Raw genomic sequence first — 15,829 nt, 5'->3', positions numbered from 1 at the left:
TCACCAGTAAGGCTCTCCCCATCCCCAGCTGCTCCTGGCGTGCTTCTTGGGGGGCTCCTCCTTCTCCAGCTTTCCACAGCGAAGGCCATCCTGGGTGAGGGTGATGCAGTTCCATATCTCGTACGCTGCATAGGCGTCCTTTGCCGCGTACTCGATGTGCCTCCTGGACAGAGGCAGGGTTGCCCAACGCTGGTGCTTGTCGTCGGTGATCTTCTTCTTCATGTTGTTGTAGTAGTCGTCGATGAGCACGTCGGAGACGTCTCCGAGGGAGTCCAACGGCTTGGTTGCCTCGGGCACCCTCCACTCCTTCTGGATGTCAACGAAGTTGGCGACCTCCAGTTTGACGTGCTCCAGCCTGGTTTTGTCGCTGTCGATGGAGAATCCTGCAAAGGTGTACCTGGGGTCGGTGAGGAAGTTGTCAAAGACGGTGCACCTTTCAGTGTCGCTCATTTGGAAGAGAAGCACCGGGTGATTCTTGCCGATGGAGAGCTGGCAGAGGGCGAGTTTTTGCGTCGCTTCAGGGTCGTTGTCGTACTCGAGATCAATGCCGACGATCTTGTGGCGCTGGAGGCTAAGGTGGCGCTCGTACTGCGTGAGGGTGATCACCATCTGCTTCTTGTTGTTGGTGTGGATGGCGTGCAACTTGGTGTTGCCGTGCGCCTCCACGGCGTTGTTGCCCTTGTACTCGTCGGTGAACTCATCGCTGGTGGCAGGGCTTGGTGCTTTTGCGTTGATATGGGGCGATTTGGTGGGACCGCAATGGATACTTGTGTTGTTGTGGATGAGAAGGCCTTTGGCAGGGGTCTGAATTTAAGGGGAGGGCGCGGGGTGGGTGGCCTCATCGGATGAACTGCACGATCGCGCTGATGATGCGGTTGTGCGGATTGTGGGTTGGTTTTGCATCTGCGATCGTGGGCTTGTGGCGATGGAACTGCTCCGATCGGGTGGTTGTATGCAAACGTGGGTTTTTTTAAGGTGGGTTTGTTTTATTTTTGATCAGTAATTTTTTTAACCACCACTTTTCTGTGCGAACGGGCATTTTGTTACGTTTTATACATGCATCCTGTGCGAGAATGAACTGCATTCGTATATAGTCCTGCACTGCATCTTCTAGAATACAGTACTGCACTTGTGTATACATGTGCGTACTTCATTGTTTTTTGAGTTTATTTATTTGTGTAGGGTAATCGGGAACTGGATTGCCATACTGCACTGCATCGTGTATTGTAATGCACTGCATTTTTTACAGCCACGTACTGCATCTTGTTTTTGCTTGTACTTACTGCAGTCCCTGGTACGGGAGGGGTAGGGAAAGAGGGGGGGTGCCCCCCCTTTTTTTTAACTTATTGTTTTTCTTAGTCGGCCTTGTTGGGCCTGTGTTCGGCTAGTTTAGAGATGCAATTGGGCCCAAGTCAGCCTGTGAGCACGGCTTGGTTCCCGTTTCGCTGTGTGTGCGTCCTAATGTTTAGTCCCACCTCGCCCACGGAAGGCGTGCCCGGCCTGTTTATAAGGGCTGGCGAGGCATACTGGTCGAACTCCTCCGTATACTTATCTGGGCGCTTATACACGGCGCTAGCATCTATATTCCCTATGACCCGTGGGCCCATGTGCAACCGGCCCCATGCACTGTGACTCAGAACGACCCCCCTTCTGTGGGTGCAGACCTATTACGAGACTGGCTCGGGCCGGTAGCACCTGGGTGGTCAATTTTTTTCCTTTGTAACTTTTTCAATGTTGGGGCGTGCACTATTTTTTTAGTAAATCATGCGTGCACTACATTGATTTAGTTTCAGTACTGCATGTGCACGCATATCGTACTGCACATTTTGTGTGCTACATTTTTGTGCACTGCATTGGTATCATTTTTCTTTATTGTTTTTCCTCTTTTGTATCCTTTTTTCTTAGTGTACGGGTGTGCACTGCATTTGTGCCCCTATGCGCACTGCATTCGTCATAGTTCTGTGCTACATGTGTACACATTTTCCACTGCGTGCATCCTTCTTTGTGCCAAAAAGCATGTACTGCACTTCATGCACACATATAATGAACTTTCTGGTACGAATTTGGAGAACTGCACGCATAAAATGGTCTGTGGATTATAATTTTTTAGAGTATTATTTTTTAATGAGCAGTGGTTTTGTTCGTGGGAATTGCTGCAGTCAAAGTACACCTTCTTTTTTCGTTCCTCTTTCTTTGGTAACATAAGCCTTTATTGATTGTCCTTTATTCTTGGGAACATAATTTCCATTAAGTCCCCTTTAATTTTCAGTTTTGACCTTTTTGCATTCCTCTTATATAAATGAAGGCTAACTTATACCCTTCCTTTGCATTTCATTTTCTCCTCTAGCCGCAAGTTCTCTCCTTTCTCCAGCCTATTATTTTTTTGCTTTTCTAGGTTTTTGTTGCGATGGCTCCAGGCCCCTGTGCGTATCTCTTCTGCTGTGGCCATGGTTGTGGTGTGCCAACGCACTGCAATTGTTTAGCTTGCTCGCAGGCCCGTCGTGCTCGTCGTGGTGGGAAGGTATTGTGCCGAACTGGGCGAGCCGAGCAGCTTGCATCTGGTACAGTATTCACAGAAGGATTGGATATGGGCCAGATCAACGTATATGCGTTCTATTCTGTGCTGCTTCGCCGTGGCCTTGGCTGCACGAGTCCTTTTATCCATCAGCTTACGCCAACAGATGTGGAGACTCACTACAAGATGGTATATTTCGTTAGATATGATTTTTTTTCTTTGTGTTTTTTTGTATAATTCCATTGTATTCTGAACTTGTAGTATTTTAGGAACGCACTTTTTTCTTTGTTTTTTGAAGTGTACTGCAATGTGTTCTTATTTTCTTGTTTTAATTTTTTTTGCTTGTGTGCATGTAGCTTATGTTTTAGTTTACAGGTTAGAATATGTGAACTATTTATATATTAGCTGAGCACTTCATATTTCTACATTTTTCCAATTTGTATGGTGTCTAGTATACAGTACTGCATTATAGTTCTAAGCGAACTGCATATTTGCAAGTTCCATACTGCATATTGAAACGTTTTATATGTACTGCTAGTTGGACTATTGTGCATTTCATCTATCTCTGTTCACAATATGAGAATTTTACTGCTAGTTTCGTTCTCAAACAGTTTTATTATTATTTTTATAGAAAATTCCTCAACGAGCTGTTAGGTATGTGCGGCTCAAGAAGAAAAGAATTCTTCAAGTTGTTCTTGGTAATGGATACCTTAAACTAGCCAAGTACAGTGTAGGCATTAACGGGCGGGTGTGTCTGCACAAAGGGTGGAAGGAATTTGTCATTGATAGTGGCCTGAAGTCTGAGCAAGTTGTTGTCCTCAACTTCTTTGAACTCGAGGATCGTACTGTTAGAATCACGTTTGACGTGATTGGCTAAGGTTATGAGGTTGATTTGTAATAAGTACTTTTGCGTGTTGAACGCTTCATCTTTTTGATGTGTTTTGTAATAAGCACTTTTGTGATCTGAACCGCTTTAATTATTATTCAACGGGAAATTTGTGTTTGCATGGTTACAATATATGAAGTGCTTATATGTCAGCTGAGCACTACATGTTTCCACATTTTTTTCCCAATTTGCATGGTGTGTACTACATGTAGTTAGTCTATAGTACTGCATGATAGTTCGAAGCATACTGCATATTTGCAAGATCCATGCTGCATATTGAAATGCGTTTTATATGTACTACTTGTTGGACTGCAGCGATCTAACAACATTTTTATATGGTTTTTGAATCAAAATTTGTCAATGTTTTACTCAAGACTGCTATATATATATGGTATACCCTATATACTATTTTCTCCTTGCATGGTTTACACAAAATTTAAACTGATACATAAGTCATAGAGATAAGCAAATTGCTATGCATACGATTAATTTATTGTGTGTTCATCTATTTGGTCGTTAACCTGCTGCTTCTGCACGGTGATTGGAGCATGTCTAATGTCGCACTTTCTTTTGTTTTCCATGGCGGTGTTGCTGGTTCTTGTCTCTGCACCTTTGTGTTTGTAGCCCCTCGCGTGCTGGTTGATGTCTGCTTTCGTTTTTCAGCACTGTGAACTGCATCCTTCTTTGTTTCGCGCTTACTAGTTGATGGCTGCTTTGGTTTTTCAGCGATGTGGATTGCATCCTTCTTTGCTCCCCGCGTGCTGGTTGATGGCTGCTTTGGTTTTCCAGTGCTGTGAACTGCATCCTTCTTTGCTCCCCGCGTGCAGGTTGTTGGCTGCTTTTGTTTTCCAGTGCTGAGAATTGCATCCTTATTTGATCCCCGCGTGCTGGTTGATGGTGGTTTTCGTTTTCCAATGCTGTGAACTGCATCCTTCTTTTCTCCTACCTTGTTTTTTGAAAGTGGTGTTGTTCTCGGTTTTTTCTGTACAGCAGCATTTCCTTGTGGTGGTCTTGTTGATATTGTTTCTTCATGTTCTTCGTCCTCTTCACTCTCTTCAGTCTCTTCACTCTCTTCTTCCTCTTCATCATCTTCATCATCTGTTTCTTCATAAGCCACTGTTTCTTCAGTTTCTTCACGTTCTTCGTCCTCTTCACTCTCTTCTTCTTCCTCCTCTTCTCCATCTGCTTCTTCATAAGCCATTTCTTCTTCAGTTGTGTCATCATCTTCTTCTTTGATCTCACCTTCTTCGTCTTCCTCATTTTCTAATATTTTTCTTTTTCTTTTGAGGCAGGTTCTTAAATTGTGTCTCTTCCTTTTTTGTAGATGCTACAACGTCTCGGTCCATTTCTTAGTGTTATGAGTGGAATTTCTGTTTTGTTGTGCATCTCCATGTCCTTGTTTTTCTTGTTCATTTCTTTTTGTACACGTCCTGGAATTGTGGCCGCTGATGTCATTACATGTTCTGCACATTCTTACTCCCAGTGGGTGACCATCACTGTCAAGCTCAGGCTGTGGCTTACTGTTTTTTCATCATTTTTCTCCTTGCATGCCACCTTTTTCTGGGTTGCGTCTCCCCCTTTCTTTCTTCCTCTTGTGTTTGAAACAGGAGGTGGAAGAATTGTTTCTTTTTTGATAGCACCAGTTCTAATGTGTTCAGTATTTTCTACTTGCTCAGCATTATTGTCATGTTGGTATTTCTCTACTTGCTTTAGTTTTGCCGCTTCTTCTTCTTCTTTGTTGAGCATGTCAACTTCCTCTATCAGTGCCCTCATACCAGACAACACTCTGTGGCACCCAGCGTCGGACCTTGTCGCTCTGTTTGCAAGGTCCATTGCTGTTTCTGTCAGCAATTTTCTACGGCAAAAAAGCGAGGTTCCATCTAGTGCTGTTTGTTCGTAGTCTCTTCTGTCAAACATTGCATCTGATCTTGCGTTACGGGTGTATCTTTTCTTGATGTACACCTCAGGAATGTTGAGTACTCTCAAATGAGAAAGCATGCATAAGACATGGACGCAAAAGAGGCCTGCAGACAAACACATGATTTTTTTTTGTTATGTAAGTGAACTGCATGAAATTAGTAAACATATTTTTTTTATTTGTTCATTTTATAAAGAAGCGAACTTCATTTGGTTTTGTGAATTACTCATGCATGTGCACTTTTAAAGAAGTGATTTTTTTGCTAGGAGTCTCACTTGTGTGTGTCCAGAGTTTGCACTCACATTCGTAGACACCTTTCTCTTCATCGGCGACCACTTGGAAATTATGCCTTGCCCAGTCATATGCATCCGATCTGTTGTAGTGGTGTATGAGATACTTTGTCGGGTTCTCAGGGCACCGTTCTGCTCTGAATGCAGTGCTAGGGTAGAGTGTTTCTTTGAAATCTACAAACACTGCCCTTGTATACACTTTTGATAGTTGAACTCCAAGGCCAAACTTTGTTGTTGTTTTTACCTCTGACTGCATGATAACAAATGCATTGTTACGAACCAGAGAACTGAAAAAATTGTTTGTTTTTGTAGTCATATTTTTTTAGCAGTTTTTGATTGACATTTTGTTTACCTCATTTGCTACTGTCTCTGCATGATCGACGGCCTTCCTGGTCTGAATGCACTTGTCCACCTGCTGAGCAAACAGATGGAGATCATGCTTCTCCCTGACAAAATTTTTCTTCAGTATGCGGTTCATGCTCTCGCTTCTCTATGTGGAAGTCATCCAAGCACAGAAAATTTCCTTGTAGTAAGCTGAGATCCACTCGTGCCTGTCATCCCACAGCGAATTCATCACTTCGTCGTCTTGCAAGTTGTACCTCTGAATGAGGTTCTTCCATGCTCGTTCAAATTTTGACGGCATTAGTGGGTGGTTCAGCACTGCATTGAGTTCATCCTTGAGCTTCTCGTGCGCCTTATACAGCAAGGCGAGGTGGTCCTTGTACTTCTTCATGATATGCCACCGACATAACTTATGCAGAGTTTGTGGGAGGATAGTTTTTAATGTTTCCTTCATCGAAGAACACTGGTCTGAGAAGAGACAAACAGTGTTTTTTTTATTAAGTTGTTTGTGTGTGTGCAAGATAGAAGGAAGAAATATAAGTGCACAAAACAAAACGTAAGTATGTAGGTGTTTTTTATTTTTTGTACCGGTGACCATGCAGATTGGCGGCTTGTTGTTCATACACCTCAGAAAGGTTTTGAAAACCCACTCAAATGATGGTATTGTTTCATCTCGCACGAGTGCAACAGAAATATGGTGCTCTGTAGATGATGGTTCACCCCCACAAACACTCCCAGCGGCATGTGGAATTTGTTAGTTTTATACGCCGTGTCAAATGTAACGCGGTCTCCAAAATCTTCATACGATCCTCTGCAACTTGCGTTCGCCCAAAAGACGTTTCTTACACGGTTATCTGCATCAACGTCATAATCATAGAAGAACTCTGGGTTTATCTCTTGCATTTTCTCGAAGAAATCCAGAAGTTTCTTGACATCATCTTCAGACTCTGCTCTGGCAAACTTTTGTTTCCTGCATTTTCAGAGACAATGCAAACTTATTTCATCAAACAGAGAATAATTACAGACAGAATGCTCAAGAGATATCCTCTGTTACGTGCTTACTTGTTTACCCAGTCGAGGCTAGTATGTCCCATGTACTTCAGACCACCGGGCATACGCAACAGCGTCGACATCATCTGAGCATGTGTGTGGTTGTCCAGTTGCATGTCTTTCACTAACTGGTCTATCAAAGGATCGTCTTTTTTGTGCGATCGCATGTGCAAAAGCATCCCGGGGCTTTCCAGCATCTTGTGATTATGGTTGAGTTGAACCATTTCTATCACAAATTTGCCATCCTTCCTTTTTTTACTCTAATCTTTACATTGCAGCCAATCCTTTTTGATGTCTTCTGATGTACCCGGTGATAATCTAACACAGCCTGCTTGTGCTCCCCTTCTCTTGAGCAGACAATGTAGGCATTTGTCCTGTGTTTTACCCTCTTGCGTATACCAAACCCTGCACATCTTGCATAATTGTTGTAAAAGTCCCATGCCTTGTCGTACGTGGTGAACTTCATTCCAGTAGCAGGTACGAGCTCAGCGGCATGTTTTTATCCAGCATTAATTGCAATGCTCTATGAGATAATTTGTTTTGTTTTGTTTCTTAAATACGAGGAGTGCATACGAGTTTAATAAAGCATTTGAAATTTTCCTAGCCAAACCTCACAAGAAATATCAGTGTGCACTGCAATGTTATCTGAATGGACTGCAACTATTTTTTTAGACCATAAACTTACATGTGTGTAGAGTCGTTCGCCCGATGGTGTTTGCAGCTCGCCGGGTTGTATTGGACATGGCGGGTTATAGCAGATCTATGTAGTTGAGGATCTCGCGGCGGTAACAGTGAGGAGGATTTGTACGTGGTGTTTACTTTTGACCGAGGCATTGTTGGTGGTCGCAGCATCGAAGTTGATGCAGCAGGTCTGGTTGGAGCTCTATTTTTCGGTGCAGCAGGTGGACGCTGAGCTCTGTTTTGGGGTGCGGCAGGTGGACGTGGTGGTAATCCAGTGTTGTGACGATGTCTCGGTGGATTGGTTTGAAAATTTTGGAGCAGTGGCACATCATCATAGACATAATCATCATCTACTTCAACATCGTGTTCAACTGCGTCATCATTGTCTGTTCGGACAAGTTGTCCAATCATAGTGAACTCGTGCTTATACTCTGGGTTGAGAATTGTTATCGGCTCATCTTCATCGTCATCGTCTTCATCATCGCGTTGGTGAGTGCCTTGCCAGACGAATGTGACATCATCGTCATCTTCAACTACATCTTCTTCCTGGGAAAAATCTTCTTGTGGAGAGTACTGCACCCTGTTTGTCATCGTGAAGAATCCACGAGGAATCTTAGGGGTAACCCAGCCAGTATCTCTTTCAGAAGAATATCCACTCTTCTGAAAGTTGTTGTTCTTAGTGCTGTCAATTATGCACGGCATTTTGTATCTGCTGAACGTCATCTCCTGCACACAAAATGACCGAGCTGCATTGTCAGGTTAAATGAACTGAATCATGCGAACTGCAATGTGTTTAAAATTGTACTGCCGAAGCATTGCAGGGTGACTGCATCACCCCGCAAGGTGAACTGAAGCAACCGCACTGCATCGTTATCCATAATGAACCCATACAAGCATACTGCATTTTCCCCCACAACGAACTGAAGCAACCGCACTGCAAAGGGTTTGTACTGCATAATCGCGCGTTGTACTGCTTGTACTGCTTTGTCTATGATAACTACACTGAGATGGTTGAGGAAGTGTACTGCTTACCTCGTGATGCAGTGATTTCTTGCGTTTACAGGAGGAAGTTCCCTTCTCGTCCGCCTGCACAACTTTCATGTTTGCCCATGCAGTCCACTTGCCCTTCAGAAGTTCATGGGTGGTCTGGACGTTGCTCAAGGTGAACGGGTAAGGAGGATTTGCTCTAAAGGTCGATGCACACTTATTCCAAGAAGCTACCGTGAATGAAGCAACCTTGCGCACACTCCTCCTGGCTTGAATTGGTTTGATGTCGAGGCAGCACCAATCCACATCTGATGAAGTACAGCTAATTGCAGGCCCGGAGGAGTTCGGTGGCGGCGCTACCGAGCTGCTGCCGTGGAAGAAGGTCGATAGGTTGGTGTTGCTCGGTGCCTGCTGCGGAATAAGGCCGAGAGGCGACGAGCAACGTCGCTGCCTGGCCGCCGCCCGGAAGAAGGCCGGGATGGGAGGGGCGGCGTCGATGTCGGTCGCAACCACGGAAGAAGGCCGGGAGGGGAGGGGCGGCGTCGATGTCGGCTGCTGCCGCGGAAGAAGGCCGGGAGGGAGGGGCGGCGTCGCTCACAGGCCGCCGCCGCAGGAGAAAGCGGGGAGGGGAGGGGCGGCATCGCTCCCAGGCCGCCGCCGTGGAAGAAGGCCGGGAGGGGAGGGACGGCGGCTCGCCCAGGCCGCTGCCGCGGTAGAAGGCCGGGAGGGGAGGGGCGGCGGCGCGCCCAGGCCGCTGCCGCGGTAGAAGGTAGGGAGGGGAGGGGCGGCGGCGCGATCTGTAGGTGGTGTGCAGAATAAGGCGGTTGATGTGCAGAATAAGGTCTTAAGGGGGTGTTCTCATAATAGACCCACCCTATATATATATATATATATATATATATATATATATATACATCTGGGCTATTCTGTTACGCGTAACAAAATATTATTCTGTTACCCTTTTTGAACCGACGGTTTCTGGTGGTTGTACTGATGTTTTCGAAGCGGTTGAACTGATGCTTTTAGTTGTGTTTAACAGATCGTCTTCTTTAGTTCAAAAACTTTTTCTAATTTTTTTGTCGAAACGGGGCGTGTAATATATCGTTGGAAAGATCTTGACAACCATATTTCAAGTATATTGAACGTTTTTGCAAAATCATTATGGTTTAGGAGAAGTTTTGAAAAAACCATTTTTTTCAAAACCGAAAACGTGAATCGTATTTTGGACTCAATTTTCAAACCGTTTGTCGGAATTGAGCAAATAAGATGGCCTTGGAAAGCTGGTGAAAATCCGCATCTTCCATATATGTATTGTTTTTTCTAATTCTATATGATTTAAAAGTATTTTGAAAAATGGTGAAATTCTGGGCGAAATGTATTTGCACGATTTTTTGCAAACTGTTTGTCGGATTGATGAAAATGACACAGCGTTGGAAAGCTATGGAAAATGTGCAAATGTTTCGCATAGAAATGTTTTTCTAATTCCGTACGGTTTAAAAACGAATTCAAATACGGTCAAATTTGATTTTGAACGCGATTCTTTTAAAAAGTTTGTCAAAATATGGGAAATAATATATCGTTGGATAGCTATCGAAAATGCAAAACTTAATCGTGTTGAACATTTTCTCTACTTCGCAACCGTTTAAGAGTAATTTAGAATATGGCATGACGGATCTTGTTGTTTTCTTGTCTGAAAAACACAGTAGTTGTACTGATATATGTGTATGTTTGTACTGAGCTATTTTTTGTAGAGTAATTTTGAACTAACGGTTTCAGGTGGTTGTACTGATGTTTTCAAAGCGGTTGAACTGATGCTTTCAGTTGTGTTTAACAGATCGTCTTCTTTAGTTCAAAAACTTTTTGTAATTTTTTTGTCGGAACAGGGCGTGTAATATATCGTTGGAAATCTCTTGACAACCATATTTCAAGTATATTGAACGTTTTTCCAAAATCATTATGGTTTAAGAGATGTTTTGAAAAAACCATTTTTTTCAAAACCGAAAACGTGAATCGTATTTTGTACTCAATTTTTGAACGGTTTGCCAGAATTGAGCAAATAAGATGGCGTTGGAAATCTGGTGAAAATCCGCATCTTCCATATATGTATTGTTTTTTCCAATTCTATATGATTTAAAAGTAATTTGAAAAACAGTGAAATTTTGGGCGAAACGTATTTTTGGGATTTTTTGCAAACAGTTTGTCGGATTGACGCAAATGATAGGGTGTTGGAAAGCTATGGAAAATGCGCAACTTTTCCGTATAGAAATGTTTTTTCTAATTCTTTATGGTTTAAAAATGAATTCGAATAGGGTCAAATTTAATTTTGAACGTGATTTTTTAAAAAAGTTTGTCGAAATATGGAAAATAATATACCGTTGGATAGCTATCAAAAATGCGAAACTTAGTCATGTTGAACGTTTTCTCTACTTCGCAACCGTTTAAGAGTAATTTTGAATACGGCATGACAGATCCTACTGTTTTCTCGTCTGAAAAACAGAGTAGTCGTACTGATATATATGTATGTTTGTACTGAGCTATTTTTTGTAGAGTAATTTTGAATGGTTCCGAGAAAGGGTACTTGTACTGATGCTTGCATGGGTTTGTACTAAGCGTGTTTTCACTAACTAGACTTTGCTTTGTTTTTTGGGTAATATTTTTGTCGTAAGTTTTCAACGGTTTACTGTATCGTCGCCCCTGTACTTGTATGGTTTGTATCATTGAACTAAATGATATTTTATTCAAAAAGAAAATTTGTTTGTCTTGTTTCTTTTTTTAACTCAACATTTTTTTGACAACGTTGTTCTGAACTTCTCTCATTTTACGACTTGTACTTAGGCACTTACTAAGCAGGATTTTCATGGGGTTTTTTTTGCTTGAACTTTACAGTTTGAATTTCTGCCATTTTTTTATTTCGAACGGACCACCGTTTTTATCTCGTACTGAGGTACTTACTACGCCCGAACTGGGGTGGCTGTCGCGTGTCTCGGCGAGGAAGAAGACGATGCTCGGGGGCGAGGCTGGATTCAGCCGGCGGCTGGTCCGGTCGGTAGGATGCTGCGCAAGGCGGGGGGTGAACACATCAATGGACACATGTACTACACAACAATGTGCATCTGTACTATCCATAACAAAAAACTAATCTAGTACGCTTTGTTGAACTTATAACTTTTTTAGCTGTGAACTTGTTGTATTTTTACAATGCCAAAGCTAGCAAATAGTACAAGATTCACCCAACAAGGGGCTAATTACATAGAGCAGCTACACTAATACAATGGTCAGATCGGTAACTAGTAGCAGTGGTTACCAACACACATACACATAAATTGATAACAAGGTAATGTACAAGTTCATGTCCAGTAACGCTACAAGTTCAAAAAGAAACCTGAAATAATCCTCACATATTAGTTTTTCTGTAAACAAAGAAAAACTGATTAGACATACGGTCAATGAATAATTTTAAATTGTGCTGAAGGCACACAATAAAGAGTCGTCATTCTGTACATCCTGACATAATCAAATAGAGTGCAGAATTTCCCAAGCGAACTTCCACATGTTTTTGTGAATTGAACCTTATTCATATTTTACATAGAAGAATTTGCAGTAGCATTTTTTGTGCAGATGGAATCTGCTACATAGAGAAATGGCAACCAAAATTATGTCACTTGCCGGCTAGCATACACGAAAACTGAGACAAAATTGAGTCTTGTAGAAGAGCTGCATCCATCAGCAATTATGCATGACCAAGCAATGTGTAAAGCAAAGGCGTTGGTGTTCTCCATGTGTGTGTGCTCGACTTGGACGGATGTGCAGCACTTGGTGAAGTTGGTTGCCGCGACCCGTGATTCTACTCGTACTGTTTTCAACGCTCCACTTGGACGGCTGCCAGCACCCCTGCTGGACGAGCTCGTGCCCAAGTCCTAACAAGCACCTAAATAACATCAAAATTTTCAACTAGAGAAACATGATTTTTTAAGCCTTCTATGCACTACAAGACATCAAAAACAACATTTATATATAGCCTTCTATAGCCTACTGGACAAGCACCTACATATAGGGGAGTTAGCAATATAATGACAGGTTAAAGGTTCAAAGACTGGTGATTTTACAAGGCCTCTCAAGTCTGAAACTTATATGAACTCCTTTTTGCCGAGCTACTGATTTTTTTATATATAGCCAACTATCTTTTTGAACACACACATTGAACCGTTTGTGGGGTTCTTAACGAGTTGACGATAAAAAACATGTTGAACTGAACTTTAGGTTTCAAGAAGTACCGAATGCTTTTGCGTTCTTTTATGTACCTTTTTGTTATCTTATTTCTAAACTCCAACTCCAAGATAATCAAGTTCATGTATATTAAGAGAAGTTCAAAAAGAAACTTTTAATAACTACTATATTCATCTTGCCACCCATTCAGTTTTTTCTTTAACAAAGTTCATACATTTAAAAAGTTTCTACTAGCATGGGGAAGCCTCAGTTCTTTGACAAAAACTCTCATGTTCTTTGCAGTTTTAATTTTGTCTAAACTTACTAGTTTCCTGATTTCAAACTTACAGAATTTTATACCCCAAACTTCTACATGTTTCTTTAATTTCTCTAGAACAAAAACCGAGGGAGTCTGGCCTCAAGAATTACACGAAAGAGCAAAACCATGGGTGTGAACTTATCTGGAGGCTTTTGTCGAACGGAGGAGACGAGATGATGCAGGAGCAAAACCCGACTCCTTGAATATACAATAGTTATGCTGTCAATACTTCCTTTGACTTCTTATTTCTGAACCTTCCCAATAGTAATACTTGTACTGTGAGATACAAAATTCTGTCGTTAAGCAACTGATCTCGAAACAAAAACACTCATGTAGTGCACACATGAAATCATGATAAAAATAGCGGCAGCAAGAAGCAATAACCAGCCGCACCTACAAGTGTTTTTGAGAGTGAAACTTGTACGCAGGCATGAACTTCAATAGTTCATCCTGTTTTTTTGTTGAGCACATGTGCGTACATTGGAAAAGAAATTTATTTCGTACAATTTTTTTGTGAGCACAAATGGAACACAGTCCTCTCTCAAGCATTAGAACGAACACCCACGGGGCACAATGCCACTCATTCTGTAGTAGCGCAATAAGCATCAAATTCTTCCCAAGTTTCTTTAGATCATGTAAGAGCAAAAGCAGCAGCTAATCAGTCACCACTTACTCACCTCGCCGGAGTAAATACCAGAGGTAGAAAGAGGAGGCCGGAGAGCCAATGCACCGATGCACACAACATTTCTGAACTTGATCCAAACATTAATGTTAGTACTTCCCAAGTTATCGCATCTGTATTCACTATGGTGATGTGTTTGTACTGCCAAAAAAATATGCGAGAGCACAAAGTAAACATTTTAAAAATTGGTGCTCATAGGAATAGTGAGAAAGACCTAAAGGGCATGACAAACAACCATATAAACATGTTATATTTGCATCTTCCCTGTTTGCATCTTCCCAAACTACTCAATCAGCATAACACACATGTACGCATTTTAATAGCAGAAGCAAAGAAAGAGAGATATTGATGTGAGAGAGTGTCATTGACACAACAGACAACCTAGAGAACCGTTGTAGGAGTCCTCTTTTTGCACCGGCTTGCTCCACGACCTGACGCGGTGCATCGATGTCTTCAAAGTGGACGATGTTAGAGGAAGGGAGGAGCCAGAGGAAGACCTATAGAAAAATCAAAAGACAAATTTTGGGGAGAAAAACATTACAAGTGTGCAACCATTCTAGAATTAAGTTTGTATGGCTAGTTGCTATCCAGGATTTTAAGTGAACTCTCAGTAAATGTAATTTTGTAGTTCCCATGTAGTAATACAAGGACTTGCTGTCACACGTGTTTTTTTGTCATCCACAACACAACAGCGTTTCTCTATGCTACTCTCTCTATGCTCTATGCTACTAAATGTCAATACAGAACCATTCACAATACCACTGTCCTAAAATTGAGGATTTCAAAATCTTTTCCAGGCCCTTAGTGGTTCATATTTCAAACTAGATTAGACACTGAACTAACAAAGCAAAGAAAGAATACAGAACATCCAGGAAATATTATGCTATAATTCAGTAGATAGGACGTACATAAGCAAATATCCATCAAGTTTTCATACTAGAACATATGTTATTTATATGGCGAAGAAATAATTTGAACAGAACGAAACAACAAATTACTACAAAATGCATTCTCTTTTTTGCCATGTGTTAGATGAACAGTATGTACCTCTCAGTAGGGTTGATCTTACATTCATACGCACATAGTGCACCAGGTTCATTCGCGAAAGTAGCCGCACAAGTGCAGTATCAGCCATACATGCTCACCAGCTTTATGCCTCATATTGCTGCTTCCACAAAACACTTTGCCACCTACATACTACTTATCGACAGCTGTACCCTGCACCCACACCACCAGCCACCAGTTAACACATATGAACATACACACACACACACACACACGCACTGAGAGAACCAGACACACACCTCATTGCCTACACAACCAGCACTACATCTTATGCACATTTTTATGGGCCGGTGCGCGTGCCATGAGAATATCTTATCATGAACGGACCAACATATGTGAGGTGAACTTATAGAGGATTTATTTCCAACATGGGAGATCGATCAGAGAGAGGTACGAGACAACAGCATCCAGGGAAGAACCCGGGGGTGGCTTGCACTCAGCTCCTTGAGCGACCGGCAGCCGAGCAAGCAGTTGGACTGAAGAACTGGGTCCTCGAACCCGAGGCTCCTTCTACAGGCTCCATTGTTTGCCTCTGAATCGCTGGCCACGGCGTTGGAGTGGGGCATGTCCACGACAGCGGCATTGAACGGCCTGGGGTGGAGGCGATAGACTTCCTACACGTGGCGGCGGCGTAGCCCCATCGGCAAGGAGGCAAAGTGGTGGCGGGGGAGTATCACCAGTTGCCAGTGGGCGACGCCCGAGATATGCCAGTGGGATGAACGAGGAAGTCGGGGGTGGCGTTGGATCTGCACGATGGAGGTAGGTGGCAGGCGTCGAGGAAGGAGGAGGTCGACCCGCAGTAGAGGGAGGTAGGGCACGGGGAAAGGAGGAGTGCAATGCTCGGGGGAAGGAAGTGGCCGGCGCGAGGGAAGGAGGAGGGCGGCATGC

The sequence above is a fragment of the Triticum aestivum genome, chromosome 7B (genome assembly GCF_018294505.1).
Source record: "Triticum aestivum cultivar Chinese Spring chromosome 7B, IWGSC CS RefSeq v2.1, whole genome shotgun sequence".
NCBI classification, from domain to species: Eukaryota; Viridiplantae; Streptophyta; class Magnoliopsida; order Poales; family Poaceae; genus Triticum; species Triticum aestivum.
This window is presented reverse-complemented; position numbering follows the sequence as displayed.